Raw genomic sequence first — 17171 nt, 5'->3', positions numbered from 1 at the left:
AGATGATCCTTTATCTAGAATATCTTCTAGCTTCACTTCCATTCATCAAATCTTTCCAGCATTACAAACCTTCTCTCTCTGTCTATTTACACAACACTAAAAATAGCTATACAGCATCTCTGCAAGTGCATGAGACTCTCTAGGAATTAGAAAAGTGACTCCCATGAGAATTCATCTCAAGGGAATCTCTGCACTGGCTGTGTAACCGGACATGAGAGCCTGCAGACGGGAGGCAGGGGAAGAAATTATCTTCTGGGATATTGCAAGGGCAGAGAGCAGAGCAAGCAGATATAATCAAAGCTTTCTGAATTTTACTTCCATGTTTTGTTTTCTATAAACAGGTCAAATAAGAAAAAATTAGCCTGATTATTAAAGTACAGAACCCTGAAAGGACTACGGCATATAAGGTAATATGCATTCACATTTCACTGCTGTGACTTTTTGAGACTATTTTCATTATTTGGTTTAAGTAGCTCTAACTAGAGGAAATGCATTTAGTATCACATTTTAAATATATTTAACTACAAACACTATAACAATTTTGCGACTCATAAGGATCAAGTGTAAAAACATGTAATCCTACCTTTTATTTTCCCAGGTGCACACCCATCACAGATTACAGGAGGAATGTCTCAACAACACAACTCTTCCATTTATCACAGACAGGGTTATAAACTTTAAGCATCACCTTGTAACAAAGCACTACTACTTTGTAAGATCCTTCTGAGAGCATACGGTCTACTCTCCTCCCAACAGTCTCTAGTCCCATCAATAGCATTAACAAAGATAAGGTCTCCCTCATCGTTTTCACCTTCACAGAATTTTACATGAGAAAAATATGGGGTTTATGGCTTACTAATTTTAAATCTGGAAAGTGTCTTCTGAAAAATTAAAATATAACATCCAGAGAGTGTTCTGAAAGACTGAAGACCAGCCCATACCTCCTTAGAATATCAAAAAGAATATCAGCCTCTCCCCATAGGAAAGATGCTCCGGTCCCTTAATCATCTTTGTGGTCCTTTGCTGAACTCACTCCACTAAGTTTGGATCCTTCTTGTACCGGGGAGCCTGTAACAGGACACAGCACTCCACATGTGGCCTCATCAGCGCTGAGTAAAGGAGAAAGATGAATTCCCCTCGACCTGCTGACAACACTCTTCCTAATGTAGCCCAGGGAGATGTTGGCCTTACTTGTTATGAGGATGCATTGCTGGCTCACGGTTGGCATGTTGTCCAAAAGCACCCCCAGGTCCTTCTCTGAAGAGCTACTTACCAGCTAGTCAGCCCCCAGTGTGTAGTGGCATATACAGCTACTGCTCCAGAGGCAGGACGTTGCATTTTCCCTTTGCTGAACTTCGTGAGGATCTTCTTGTAGTCTAACAGTGTAGTCTAACAGGAGCTGGTGGAAGGCCAAGGCTTACGTAAAGCTGATAAGGGGGATTCAGACTGGAAAGTGGAATGTCTAAACAAGAATTACTGTCCTTGGGAGTAAAGCACATCCTGGAGAACTATGTACGCTAATCAAGATGTTTTGGGAACCATCTGAAACAACTAGTAGAAGTGTGATAAGAAGCACCCTCACACAAACTACCCTCATTATAATACTAAAAGTCACACCCCTCGAGCTGGAGACCCTGGCCCAAGCAGAGACCCCTCACCTTTGAGCGTGCGCAGAATATTAAAGTAGCACTGTAGTTTGAAGTCAAATAAGAGAAATGTAGACCAACAGAAAACTGCTTTGTGTAATTACTTATGCATATGCATAACCAGACTGTATAAATACTGTACCTGTATGACCAAACTGTGTGCTAGCTTTGTGGAGCTACCACCTAGCACCCATCTCTGTGCAGACATGAAATAAAAATACCTCTGCCCTGTGCGTATATTGGTGCCTCACACACCGGGTAAATGACCTCACACTTGCAGGATAACAGTTTTTGGCAACCCAGATGGGACTGAGCTGACAGCCTTGCCTGGTTTGCCTTGCCGCATCCAACAGGGAGAAGAGGCCTGAGTGGACTCCAGCACGCACCGCCCTGTTGATCAGGGACTCCTTCAGCTCCTCTCCTGCAGTCAGGTGCTAAGCGACACAATGGTGCAACGCTACTGAAAAGAAGTATTTTGGGGGGATATGAGAAAAGGTGGGTAGGGGCAAGATCTCTCGGGAAGCAGGCACCATCTGTTCTGTTCTGGGCCCTGCATAAGACGCATCAGGAAAGATACGCAGCAGCAGCATAGTTCTGTTTGTTTCTACATGCTGTTCGGTTCTGAGTAACGAAGGGAGATGTCCCCTCATTCTGGTTCGCGTAGAAACGATGGGTTTTTCGGTACCGATATGGGTGCTGCTGCTTCCCAGGAGGAACCTCTTTGCTCTCCTCTAGGATGCATCCTGAAGAATTGGAAGAAATCTGGGGGGGATCCCATGACTAAAAATAAGCTAAAACGATATTGTAATCAATGGTGGCCATAATATCAATTGGAAGATGGTGAAAAATGGCCTGAGAATGGATCCTTGAAATATAACACTATTTTGCAACTAATGTTGTTCTGTCAGGGAACTCAAAAATGGGATTAAATACCTTATGTGGATATGGTTTTTTTTGGTTAACAAATGATTGAGATATTAGGAAGAAATGTGGTTTAGTGCATTCTAAACATCAGATTGGAATATAGGTGTTAAAAGAGAAAAAGGAAAATCTTGTTGTATTGAACTGAAACAATCCAGAAGGAATGTATAGTACTGTTAAAACTGTAATGATGACTCATAATTCTAACTGGGAAGATGTACAGGCTCTCCTAGAATATCTGTTTACCACTGAGGAGAGGAGAATGCTTTTACAGAAGGCTAGAGAGGGACTGATCCAGCAACACGGGGAGTGCCGAATACCAATAGGTACCTCCCAAAAAAAGATCCAGAGTGGGATCCAAACACAAGTGAGGGATTACAGAGGGTAAAGGAATATCAAAAGTTAATTTTGTATGGGATTCAACATGGAGTGCAAAAGCCTAAGAATTTATCTAAACTATATGAAGTAAAGCAGGGGGATAAGGAAACCCCGTCAGCCTTCTATGGAGACTGTGTGAAGTAGCTCAAAAATGGACAGATCTGGATCCAGAAGATGACAGCAATTCAAAGTTATTTAACATGCCTTTTATTGGTCAAGCAGGAGCAGATATAAGAAAAACTACAAAAGGTAGAGGGGGCAGATGGAATGACAATCTCACAGTTACTGTCAATCGCATATAAGGTGTATAAAGTTTCTCCAGCCGATGCTCTGGTTCCAGTCAAACTGGGGAATGAAATAATAGATTTTTTTAATTGATAGCGGAGCCACACATTCTGTAGTAACCAGTTGTAGGGGACCCTTCAGTAGAACTAAAATAAGTGGTGTTGGAGCAACAGGGAAAAAGACTTTAAGGCCATTTTTACAACCTATGGAATGTTCAATTGGAAATACTAAATTAACTCATGAAATACTAAATTAACTTAACTTTATATGCCAGAATGCCCCTTACCATTGCTTGGACAGGATTTACTTCGTAAACTGAATGCACAACTTTCTCTGAAGACTCTGTTCAGTTGCATATTCCTCCAGAGACTGCCTGGAAAGCCCAGGTATGTTTGTTAACCAAGAAAGACCCTAATGAAAAACTGAATATTCCAGAGGAAGTACTGAATGCAGTTATACCTCTGGTATGGGCATCAAAGATACTCAGACAAGCAAAGAATGCGACCCCAGTAAAGACTGAACTGAAACCAGGAGCTCAACCGGTAAGAAAGAAACAATATCCCATTAAGCTGGAGGCCCAAAAAGGATTAGAACCTATAATAAGCTCTTTTTTAAAACATGGATTGTTACAGGAGTGTCAATGGGAATTTAATACTCCCATCCTACCTGTAAAGAAGCCCCATTCTTCTGAATATAGACTGGTACAGGACTTACAAGAAATTAATGCAAGGGCAGTAGATGTCCACCCTGTGGTTCCAAACCCATATACCCTCCTTACTACAATCCCTAACAGTAATATTAATTTCACAGTATTAGATTTAAAGGACGCCTTCTTCTGTATACCTGTGGATGAGCGGAGCCAGACCACCTTCGCCTTTGAATGGGAGAATCCAACCACAGGAGGAAAGACACAACTCTGCTGGACTGTCCTTCCCTGGGATTCAAGAACAGCCCCACCTTGTTTGGTAACCTACTAGCCAAAGAATTGGAACGATGGCAAAATGATTGTAATACTGTAACATTGTTGCAATATGTCGATGATTTGCTAATTGGTTCTGACAGTTACGAGGCACGTCTGGAAGCCACCATCAGTTTGCTTAACTTTCTGGGCTCGGCAGGGTATCAGGTTTCTAAAAAAAAGGCTCAGAATGGGGAAAAAAAAGTCCAACTCATGGGGGTTGAAATCACCAAAGGACAGAGAGAATCAAGTACTGAGAGAAAAGAGGCAACTTCTAGAATTGCTGTACCTACATCAAAGCAGCAATTGAGAGGATTTCTGGGAATTGCTGGATGGTGTCACATATGGATTCCCAATTTTGGACTAATTGCCAAACTAATGTATGCTGCTGTGAAAGGACCTGAGAGGGCTCTCGAATGGACATGTACGTGAACAACAGCAAGAGGCATTAGGAGTTTTGACACAAAAACTGGGGAGGTGGAAAAGACCGGTGGGATATTTTTCAAAGCAACTAGATGAGGTCAGTAAAGGCTGGCCCGCTTGTTTGAGGGCAGTAGCGGCTACTGCAACTTTGAAGAATCTTGAAAACTGAGATTCGGCCAACCGATTACTGTATTTGTACCTCATGGGGTGTCTTCTCTCCTTGAAAATAAAGGGCATCATTGGATCTCCCCAAGCAGGTTAGGTAAATATCAAGCGGTGCTGCTGGAACACGAGGAGGATGTAATCTCCCTGACCTCTCCTCTAAATCCTGCAAATTTCTGAAAGATGGTGGAAATTCTACTCAAGAAACTGCACCAAGAAACACACTCGGGAGCGTGTTAGTACTAATTGCCAAAAGACACGTCATTGTGCCAAGAATGCAAAGCCTATAGGATATAATAGTTAAAAAGTGTGCTATTTGTTGTGCCAATAACCCAAAAACTGCAAAGAAAATCATGGGAGGAATTGTAAAACAAGGAATAACTCCCAGGGAATACTGGCAAATAGATTTTACAGAATTGCCAAGGTGTAATCTGTATAAATATTTATTGGTAATGGTAGACACCTTTTCTGGTTGGCCCAAAGCTTTCCCTTGTCACACTAACAAGGCTAGGGAAGTGATTAAAATTTTATTGAAATAAATTATCCCCATATTCGGTGTTCCAGAAGGTATATCCTCTGATAACAGACCCCACTTTATTGCAGAAATAGTGCAGGGAGTTTCTCAATTTCTAGACATTAAATGGGATTTGCATACCCCTTGAAGGCCACAGTCCAGTGGCAAAGTAGAAAGAATGAATCAAACTCTACAAACCAGATTTCTAAAGTGTGTCAGGAAACTCAAATGAAATGGGTAGATATTCTAACCATGGCATTAATGAGAGTATGAATTACACCCAGAGTTAGGGAAGGCGTTAGTCCATTTGAGATCCGGTATGGGAATCCATATCCAATCAATCATTTAACCATGAAGGGAGACCAAATGCATATAAAGGGACAGGCTGTAATTAAAGAGTATTTGGTATATCTCTCTCTCGCATAATTTATTCTCCCTGCATAGGTACCTAAACCAGAGAACTCCCATTCCCTTGGACACTCCAGTACACCCATTCCAACCAGGAGACACGGTCTATGTACAAACTTGGAAAGATGAGCCCTTGAAAGAAAAGCGGAAAGGACCTTATACAGCGGTAAAGGTGAATGGGATTGACTCCTGGATTCATTATACCCAAGTAAAGAAGGCACCAGACCAGGACAAGCGGACCTCCATGCCAACTGGAGAACTGAAACTCCAACTAACCAGGGACTGTCCATGAATTGTATCAAGGTTTTTCTTTTAGAAAACTATTATTGAAATTACTCCTAGGACGCTCTCAGAAAGTGTTATTAATTTAGCACAGTTATAATGAAAATTGTATCTCTGACATTGATTAACCTAGCATTTACTTTTTGTAACAGAATTGTAGTCTTAAAACTTGTCCAATCCTTTGGAAGAATCCATAACGTCAGCAGTATAATGGCCTGTTCACCATTACCTAAATCTGCAGCCGATCCCCTCGAGTGGGGAATTTTAACTTTAGATTTAAACTGAAACTTTCTTCAGTCTCCAAATTACCTCCTTTCAGAGTTGAATGTTGTTGTACAATCTAACAGGACAAGTAGAACCATTAGCGAATGCAACCAGAGCAGGATTACAAGATTTAAAACACTCAATTTCAGGAAACTTCAAAGATGACTTTGCAGAACAGGCTAACCTTAGATTTAATATTATTACATGAATACGGGGTATGTGGGTACCTAAAACCAAAAAACAAAGGTTGTTGCATCCATATCCCCAATATAACTGAACATTTAGACCAACAAAAAGATAAAATAAAACAAGTCGCAAAATCAAGTAGAAATATTCAGGCCTTTAAACAAAGTATTACGAAGTTTGGCATTCTCCCTAACTGGATGGTTGGCAAGTTTACTTCAAATGATAATTATAATTGTACTCATCAGCTTGTTAGTTGTGCCTTAAAATGTGTTAGACAACTAATTGTACAAGTTATTTATGAGAACTAATAACGAGACATATGAGGACTATGAAGAAAAGTCTCATAGTCTCAAAGGGGGGAATTGTAGTCTAACAGTGTAGTCTAACAGGAGCTGGTGGAAGGCCAAGGCTTCATAAAGCTGATAAGGGGGATTCAGACTGGAAAGTGGAATGTCTAAACAAGAATTACCGTCCTTGGGAGTAAAGCACATCCTGGAGAAATACGTACACTAATCAAGATGTTTTGGGAACCATCTGAAACAACTAGTAGAAGTGTGATAAGAAGCACCCTCACGCGAACTATCCTCATTATAATACTAAAAGTCACACCCCTCGAGCTGGAGACCCTGGCCCAAGCAGAGACCCCTCACCTTTGAGCGTGTGCAGAATATTAAAGTAGCACTGTAGTTTGAAGTCAAATAAGAGAAATGTAGACCAATAGAAAACTGCTTTGTGTAACTACTTATGCATATGCATAACCAGACTGTATAAATACTGTACCTGTATGACCGAACTGTGTGCTAGCTTTGTGGAGCTACCACCTAGCACCCATCTCTGTGAAGACATGAAATAAAAATACCTCTGCCCTGTGCGTATATTGGCGTCTCCCACACCAGGTAAATGACCTCACACTTGCAGGATAACACTCTGTCCGGCTCTCCATCCTCTCCACATTCCTCGGCAGCACAAACATCTAGTCTATCAGCCACTCCTCCACATTTTGTATCATCTGCAAACTTGCTGAGGGTAAACTGTTCCCCATTGTCCACGACTTTAATGAAGTTGTTAAATAGTATGGGCTCCAGTAGTGAACCCTGAGGTACAACGATTAACATTCCTCCAAATGGCCTTTGTGCCACTGATCACAACCCTGACAAGCTGGGCCTGGCCATTCAGCCAGTTTTTGATATACCTTATCATTCACTTCCCTACACATACTTTGCCAGCTTCTCTATGAGGATATCATGGAAGACAATGTCAAAAGCCTTACTGAAGTCAAGATAAACGCCATCCATTGCTCTGTTCATCTACCAAGCTAGTCACCTCATTGTAGAGGGTTATTAGCTTGGTTAAGCATGATTTCTCCTTCATAAAGCCATTCTGACTGCTCCCACTCACCTTCCTCTCCTTCATGTGTCTGGAAACGGTTTCCAGGATTAGTTGCTGTCCCACCTTCCCATGGACTGAAGTGAAGCTGACTGGCCTGCAGTTCCCTGGATCCTCCTTCTTACCCTTCTTGATGACAGGATTGACATTTGCTCTCTTCTAGTACTCAAAAGCCTCTCCCAATGACCACAAGACCTCTCAAAGATAATAAGGAATGGCCTTGCAATGACATCAGCCAGCTCCCTCTGCACTCATGGGAGCATCCTGTCAAGCCCCATGGATTTACGTGTATCTTATTTAAGTGTTCCCTAACCTGATCCTTCCTCCACCGAGGGTGGAGAAAAAAGCACAGCAGAACTTTAAGATGGCAAGGACATGAGATCAGAGACTGTCCCCACCCAGTTTTACGGGCATGTTGTTTAACTTGTCTAACCAGTATTTAGCTCGCAGAGGAAAGACAGTCCCACCGGTACTGTAGAGATCCAACTTCAGGGAGGTCTCTTCAAGCGCACAAAATGAAAATATTTCCCTAGCCCAGAAAGCTGTCTTCAATATTTAAGACAGGTTTCATTACTGTTGGCTGGATACATTTGTGATTTGGTAACACTATTTGTCTCAACTACCAGAATAAATGAAAACAGCTTTGCTTTTCCATAATGTCCTAGCATGAAGAAGCACGTAAAAATGGTGACATCACTGTAATAAGGAAAAGGCTGGTCAGTATAATAGTAAAACAGCCAAAACAGCTACCATCGAAAAACTTAATTCACTAAAAGATTGTATGCTTTTGGCCATCTTATGGATTTACCATATTAAGAAATACATCCAATTTAAATGGAGCTGACCAAAATTTTATAAGAAAAACAAATTTTAACATAATGCTAAAAATTAGGAAATAAAAAAACCTGGCAGCTGAACCCATCTCACCAGAAGCTAGAGACAAGGAAAAACAGTTCTGCATTTTCAGCTTCTATACTTCTTGTGCTCTGTGGATAGCCTATAATATTTTACAGGAAGCAGTTTCTGTGGCACTGGGTATTTCAGAGATTGTCAGAAGACGGTTAAAATAAAAGGCAATATAAACTCAAATAGCTAGGAATACTTGAAGCTTGTGAGTGGAGTAGCAAAGTTATTAACAAGGAAAAAAAAATAAGGACGCTTCAAGACATTAATTCCCAAAGTTAGAAGGGAGATACGAATTCAAATTTCTTGATGCTCCCTGAAGATCAGTTTAGAAATTCAGTCTATTGATTTGCATACAGAAACCCATGAACAGAATAAATGTTAAAAGCAGATGGATATAGGCACATCCAGAGTTTTCAGGAAGGTCTAAAATCAGGACGTATGCACATGTAAGTGGCACACACCTATGATCTTTCACCTCATGCCTCACAGATTATTACTACCCTAAGTACAGCACACTGCAAACTACATGTGGGAACCTTAACTCCACTCCTCAGTTACATACTTTGACAACCTACCCTCACCTTGTCACCATAATTTTTAGTATAATATTTATAAATGGGGTAAAAGAAGGTTGTAAGCCACCAGAATTAAAGTATACTATAGTGTTGTTATGACAGTAGAAAAAAATAAAAGGTTATATATTATTTAGTGTCTCAAGTTTGTTGCTACTGCTGCTGCTTTACTTTGGTAATGAGCTACAGCAAGTGTATCAAATCCTTATTAAGTGAGGAAGACAAATGAAGCACACATATGAGTTTCAGAGGGTCCAATAAGCAAGTCTGCACAACATCTTAGAAAAGAATGACCATCTAACACGAAGGGAGAAGGACACCACAATTTTCTAGGAGGGGATTAAAACTGAATGTTTACCATCAGAGATATGCCAAACACCAACTGTACTGCATTTCATGACAACAAAAAGAGAAAGCTATTTGCCAAAGTCTCCCCCCCCCCCCCCCCGAAGAAGCATCAGCAGCAGGCAAAGCTCTCACTAAAACAGAGCAACTCTGGAATAACTGAGCTACAGAATAAACTGATCCTTCAGTTCTCCCATCCTGGGCCAGCTTCAAATGTTTATTTCACCTATTTAGCATTAGCCATAGAAAAACTACAAAGTTTTGCTCTGAATTAGGCAAAGAAATTATATGCACAAGTCCTAGCCATCAGACTACACAGTCTCTCTTCTTCACAAACAGAAACATTCAGGATTTTTTGCAAACTAAGCAGGCCATTGAAACAACCCACTCCACCAAGAGTTTTTCCTTCTGCCACAAACTTTTTTTTTTTAAACAAAAAATTTCTTGTGATAACAGATCCTTCCCTGTTATCTCTAGTCAAGAGTAGCACTAATTTGAAGTTAAGTTGGTTAAGTGTAAGCTTTAAACAATACTTTTATTTAAACCCTATACATCTCAATTTTCATTCCGCTTTTAAAGATACAGCTTATTAGAGATCTTCCTTACTCTGTGATTCATTTAGTTTGAACAAAGCAAAATAAGCTAACTTCAAGTTACTTTGCTATCCAAAATTTGCATGTTAATAAAACAGAAAATAATATTTAAACCCTAACACAAGCTTTACAGAGTTTTGAAAATGGAAGCACTTCTTCTGACCACAAAATTGCTGCAAAAGCATGACAACTACTTGAACTAATGATTATTTATTTCCTTTCTTTTCTCTCCATGTAAACGCACAGCCACAACAACAGAATAAACATAAATCTTTACAACCAACCTTTTAACACTTTGAAGGGAAAGTATGCACATCAGCCCCCCCTGCTACATTTCAACGTAGAAGACAGTTTATAGACATATAATTTACCAACAAGGTTAAGTTTGTGTATGGCACTTCTCTCAAGTTCTTTGGTTCTCTAAAATTTATTGTCAAAGACTCCACCTCCAATAAAAGGAAAGGGAGCTGAACCTTTAAAGGTCTTCTCTCCCACTGGTTCAACAGACATTAAAAAGTCCTGAACAATTCAGTTGAAGTCTCTTCTTTCTCAACTGTGCTACTGCAGAGCAAGTAAAATCTTCAGTTTTAGTCTCGCTGTCCCGACCATCCAATAAAGAACTGTTCTGATGAGTATTCTAGCACTGGACTGCAAGGAACAATAAAAGAAAACATCCGTACTTTTTTTTTTTAATTTACCTTCTTGCCTTATATTTTAAAAAGAAGCATGAGAACTAAGGCTTCCTGCAGAACACTGAGGAAGGAGCGAGGTCCTCTGTCAAACCTGAACACCTCCAAAAGTCTTATGACATGCCTAGGTATGAGAACTGTATGGAGTCAAACTGTGACGGTCATTTTTTTTAACCATTTAAAGCCAATACATTCTCTAGTACAGCCACAGCCCTAAAACCTAGCTTTACAGTGACTTAGCAAAAAAAAACAAACGAAAAACCCTAAGGAAAACCCACCTTCATTTCTACTTAGGGCTCAAGTTCCCTATTCGAGGATGAATCAACTAAATCACACTTTGTTTTGCATAAGGATCTAGAATGTTGGCAAGACTTAGGTGGGACATCAGTGTTCTAAAAATCCTAACCACTGCTCTTTATTGTATGGTTCCCTGCTTCTATATATATATGGTTCACAAACAACAGGGTTTACATCACTTCTGTGAATCAAGTATTAATGTCACAACAATCAAAGCATCTTTTAGGAAATGTTTTAGAAACAGCCAAAGTCAATGAGAGCGTTTCGAATAACTTAATCATCACTTTTATCAAAAAAAGTTTTTCCTTCTTGCACTGTACCCAAATGTAAATTTAAAAAAGCAAACTACTTCGTAACACAGAGTAACTTCATATTTGAAGGTAAACTACAACCAGGTTCCTTCTGCTTGAAACCCTATACACTTGCAGTACCATTTAGTGGGAAGCTAGAGAAACGCTGATCTTTTGCCCTTTGCAAGAGAACCCTTTTTGGTTCAAAGTCCAAAAGCTGAAGTGTTAGTGCCATAACATCACCACCCCCTTCAGCATACATTATGTAACAAAATCACCAGGAATTCTTTTGCACTTTGGAGTCTTCACAAGGATCTGAAGAAAAAGCAATTGAAAAAGGTAGTGGTTTTGACATATCCTGAGCATATAAAGCAGAAAAACAATTCTACGCATTTCAGCTGTTTCCCTGACTGTGTTTACCCAAAATACAAAGGGAGGTGATTGTGGGAGAGTTGATAGCACCACACAGGGCATTATCATCTGCTACTGTGTAACACTACTGCTCAAACACACAGAGCAACAAAAACCAAAACAAAAAGCATGCCAAGTCTTATCCAAGTTCATGTATAATAAAGTCTGCAAATAGTTCTCCTTGCAGGACAGAATTTACTCCTAGTACTAAAAAAAAAATATATAAAAGCAACTTCCCCACAAGTTATTGATGAACTATCACTGTCACACTTTTACCCACACATTTTAAACAGAAGAATCTCATTAGAATGGAGGAAAAAAAAGGAGCATAAAGTACATTAACTTGTGAAGTACTAACAAAGCTAAGTATCTGCACAATTTCCCTATATCACTTTACAGATGTAATTCCACTTTGCTGCAAGTTTAAATTCTGCTTACTCTTAAAAGCTTCCACCACCAGTTTTTTCACACAGCAGAGCAGCCTACACCATTCAAGACCACTTCTCAATACAAATGTACCCATTTTAGGATTCTACCAGAATAAACGCATCAGTAAAAGAGCCAAGCTGCTGACAGTTATTCCAGTACAAAAGCTATGTTTACATCAAGGCTTAAAGTATAAGCTCTTGGGGGCAAGGACCTTATCTTCATAGTTGTCTGCAAACCACTTAACAGACTGTCAGCACTGTACAAATAAAAACCTAAAGAAGGAATTAAAGTGGACCAGTATGCCATTTTCTCCTCAATAGGCCTCATCTAAGTATGAATTTTGCTTAGGGTACAAGGGCACAGCTGTAAAACACACCTGAATCCTTGTCAAATACATATACATATGCAAACACATTTGCACATATGCAAATAAGAACAACTGCACTTCCCAAGTGCAAACATGGCGAAAAGGAAAAAAGAATTATCCTACCAGCAAACAGACAGATGTAAAGACAGAGATAATTTAATGAAGCTAAAAAGCAAACTCTTCAAAACATCCAGAAGGGAAAGAGTCCAGATAAAGATGTCACCCAAAATAGTAAGTGAGGGATGCAGGTCCTTGATTTCAGTGAGAACCTCTTGTCAAGAGGTAGAAGTATCACACAGCACTGCAGTTAGTCGCTCGGAAAAAAGAGACACATCACTCTTTCTATGAGTTAACAAGACAGTACTTGTATTACTATTGTTTATGACCATACAATAGCCAAGAATCAGATGAAATGGCCACTCACGCCTGAACTCTTTCCATTTACCAAATGCTTTCAAACAAAACACAGATTAATCCAACTAAAGGAATAAGGAAGATCACTCTTCTCTGTTGGTTTGGTTCCTTCACATGTGGCTCAGTTCATTCAGGCAATCCCCAGCCACACTGAGACTCGATGTAGAAGAGCCACAAGCCACAGCCACAAGAGATTACAGCAACAGCCTCCTATTCATGTTCCACAGTTTCCACGTTTTCAAAACAACAAAACTGAAATACAAGTTAAAATAACAAAACAGCAAGGCCATCCAAAGGAAGCAAAATACTGAAGCTATATCAATTTTCAGATACTGACAAGACAACACACAGAATAAAACTACTTCAGTGAGCCTGAGAATTTAAAAAACTTACTTAGATGCAAGTCTTTCATTTGTGGTCAAAATAACAGGTTACAGGGGGAAAAAACACTGTAGTAATAATCTACAGTAATCCACTGTAGGAACCAGTTTCACACACTTAACTTTACTTTTTCTACAAGGCTTTAACACAAGCCATCTTCCCAAACACCTTTGCTTTGCCCTTACAGAAAACCTTTTTTTTTTTTCATTAGCTCACTACTTCTAGTACTTCAGTATTACAGAAGCTCTGAAAAATTTTTTAGGAGGTGGCTACTAAGGCAAATGCGTTGCCTCTACCAGACTCTCAGTTTACAGTCTACCCAATAATGCTTTAATTATTTAAAGCTTTATGAATAATCAAGGTGGGGTAGGGGGGAGAGAATTTAAGTAAAATTACCACTGACTTTTGAATTAAGTTGTTCTGTCCATCTTCATTTTCTTTGAGGCAGTAGCAATTCAGCTGAATGCAAACCTAAAAAAAATTATTGTAAACATATTAATTTCAACATTTAAATTATATCTATCTTCAGAAACATTTAACCGCTATGGGAGGAAAGGAATAGCAATACATCTAAAAATAACATGTAAAATTAGTTAGTTCACCACTAGATTTTGGTTTGAATCCTTTCAAAAAGGTGGAGGTTTTTTGTAATGTTATACTTGCAGAGCAGTCAGACTCATTCATTCCCATTACAGAATAGGAGATTACTCTGAACCCAACCTTAAAATATGAACACCTTAAAAAGCTCGTTTGCATAGGCAGTAAACTAATTTTTGGTAAAAAATATATGGCTTCCATTACTGACAAAGAACAGTGGAAGGAAATTAAAAAAAAAAACCCAACTAAAAAAATACATTATTAGTACCTTCATGCTGCAAAAACACCTAATACAAATGGAAAGACTGAGATGCGCAAGCCATCCAGCAGACTTGTTCAATAACTATAACAGCTCATTGTTAAGATTACAATATTAACATGAAGGCTAAGTTACCTACGGATTCAGTCTAGATGTACCTATTTTTTAATCTCCCAGAAGAATCACACTCCTACTTACACATTCCTCCTCGTACACGTATTCTTCAAATTCTTAAAGAATTATCCCATTAATTATTAAAAACAGCAAGTAAAAATTAGATTCTGCAAGCTCATTTCAACGTTCTCAAAAAAACCAACAACCTCTAGGCAGTAAACATTACTAGTTTAACAATTCTACTGACAAAATGTTTATTCAAATGTAAATTGATTTATGAACACTACAACACTTACTTAATCCAAGAGGACCGCACAAGGTGTTAGTACTGTGTGATTTGTATTTTTCCAGTTTGTTTTCCTTGAGATAATATCCCGAGTTCTTGTTGATACTACATTCGTAGCTGCTGGACATAGATTTGACCTCACAGAAATCAGCTACCCATCCTTCTTGCTTACAGATTCCGCAAGGCTATTTCCAAAATTTGCCAACTCTGTGTCTTAAAAAGCTTTTTTTTTCTCTGACAGCTTCTTCTCTTGTCTATTCCATGTACATATCACCATAAAAAGCATCAGCTCCAGGTGAGATAAATATACTTTTTACACCACAAAATGTGAAGCCAAAAATCCAAATTTCACATCTGAACTGTGGAATATTTCCTAGCTTCAAGTAACAGAGGCATTTGTAAACAACAGCTATCTGGATACCTCCATACTGCTTATTGGCAACAACATTCTTCAACAAAAATATTAAATAAAATATAAAAGAAAAAATGATAAACAAACGTCTATTAGATTCTTCATTTAGAAAATAGGTCTCATTGCAAAATAGCAGAAGGCTATGTCAGAAAATCTAAAAAATAAGATAAGGGGAAAAATATCTGCCATGAAACTTTTCAGCAATGTCTACGCAGTGACTCAGGCTGCATTTCACCTGGAGCCAGTTAACAAAACTGGTTATGCCTGTGACTCAGACAGAATGTTGCCTGGAAGAAAAAAGTATCTAAAAGCAGGAAAGCACTTTATTTTAGCAGCTGAAGTATTCAGAACTTGATAAATTTAGCCATGTATCCATGCCATGTGGACAAAAGCGTCCCAGGGTGAGGTGCTCGGCACTGCTAGAAAGAAAAAGCTCACGACTTCAAACTTCCAATTCACTTCGCAGATGCCTACTGATTGTTTCAGAAGCCTTTTCAGGATGAAGCACTTGGACAAATAATCCCAGGAGAGTGTCCGGTATTTCTCCCCTTTCACAAGAAGCAACTGCTGCAGGTTGGTTTCCACCTTTTTTCCTCCCTACGAACGGAAGCAAAAGGCTGAGAACATCCAGGACTCTCTCTGTAATCCAAACTGCCTAGGGTAAAAAGAACCAGAACAATCAGTTTTCCCTTTTGAAATCTGAACTGGCATTAGACAAACACATAAACCTGAATGTCAAAAAAGCACAAACACACATGCGATCAGGGAGCCGAACCCGAGTACAGAAGCCTCAGTTAAGCCTTCACTCACATCCCGGAGAAAGCAGCAGGGACGTTTACCGGAGAACGCAGCCTACCAGCGAAAACGTTCTCCTGCCTCTCGTTCCCGAGAGAAAGGGGGGGGGAAGAAAAGAAAGGGGCATTTCTCATTTTATTGGGAAAGATGAGCAGGTCTGCAGAAAGCCCCCGGGAGGGAGGCGCTGACCTGGGCCAGGGACACCGAGCGGAAGCACAGAACGAGCCCGGGGGAGCGGCGGGAGCCGCCTGGGGAAGCCCCGCCGCTTCGGTGCCGCCCAGCCGCAAGTGCGCGGGCAGACCCCCAGCTCCCCGGCCACGACCGGCCTTGTCTTGCGCCGCCGCGGCGGGCACCGGGAAGGGCTCCGCCGGCCCGCGCTGCGCGCTCACCCTGCCTTCCCGGGGGCCGCGCCGCCCCCGCGCAGCAGCAGCAGCAGCGGCAGCAGCCGCCGCCGCCCGCCCCGCCGGCGGCCCGGGGGCCGGCTCCCCCTGCCCTCCCCGAGGGCGGGCCTGGCCGCGCGGCGCGGGGGGGAAGGGGGGGGAACGGGGCGGCCCGGCGCCCCGCACGCCAGTACCCGCCCCGGCCCCTCCGCGCCTCCTCCCACGGCCCCAGCGCCCCCGGCCGCCGCCAGACCGCCCTGGGGTGCCCCGGGCCCGCCGGCGGCCGCCCCCCGGGAGCCGCGGGGCCAGGGGCGCGAGAGCGCCGCACGCGCACACCCCCCGCGCGCGCACGCACGCACACACACACACAGACACACACACAGACACACCACACACACGCGCGCGCGCGCACACACACACCCCGCGCTCGCCTCGCTCCCAAAATGGCGCCGCCGCGAGCCGCAATGCTCTGCGCGCACAAGCCTCGCGAGAGTCGCCGCGCGACCCCGCGGGAGCCCGGGGCGGGGCTTCCCGGCCGCCGCCGAGGCTGCGACCCCGCCCCCGCCCCGCCGGCGGGAGCCCCCCTGCCGTGACGTCACGGAACAATCCCGAACGTTCGGCGCGGGGCGGCGGGGGAATCCCCAGCGCGCGCCCCGCCCCCGCCCCGCCCGCGGGAGTCCCCGGCGCCGCCGTAATTAACCCTGCAGCGGCGCAGCTCCGCAGCCCGCGCGGCGCCACCCCTACCGGCGCCGGCGGCACGACGCTGAGGCGCCGGAACCGGGCCCAGGCGGCGGGTCGGCCGAACCAGCCCGGGGCGGTCG

The 17171-nt window shown here is 42.0% G+C and overlaps 1 protein-coding gene across 4 annotated transcripts in view; it reads right to left on the bottom strand.

The window, feature by feature from the left end:
- The window catches only part of GPBP1 (GC-rich promoter binding protein 1), a 44358-nt gene extending 27465 nt beyond the window's left edge, over nucleotides 1-16893 (bottom strand). For 2 of the 4 annotated variants that reach the window (XM_075488304.1, XM_075488307.1), the window contains exons 1-3: nucleotides 16771-16893; nucleotides 14774-15830; nucleotides 13911-13978 (exon numbers count right to left, since the gene is read on the bottom strand). The gene's annotated coding sequence lies outside the window, so the exon portion shown is untranslated. Of the gene's footprint in view, nucleotides 1-13910; nucleotides 13979-14773; nucleotides 15831-16359; nucleotides 16378-16770 lie in introns of those variants that run through there. The other 2 variants (XM_075488306.1, XM_075488305.1) reach the window with 2 other exon arrangements.
- Between the last annotated feature and the right edge of the window lie 278 nt (nucleotides 16894-17171).

Source organism: Mycteria americana, chromosome Z (assembly GCF_035582795.1).
Source record: "Mycteria americana isolate JAX WOST 10 ecotype Jacksonville Zoo and Gardens chromosome Z, USCA_MyAme_1.0, whole genome shotgun sequence".
Lineage (NCBI taxonomy): Eukaryota > Metazoa > Chordata > Aves > Ciconiiformes > Ciconiidae > Mycteria > Mycteria americana.
Note: the sequence above shows the minus strand (reverse complement) of the source record. Positions and strands in the feature narration are given on the sequence as shown.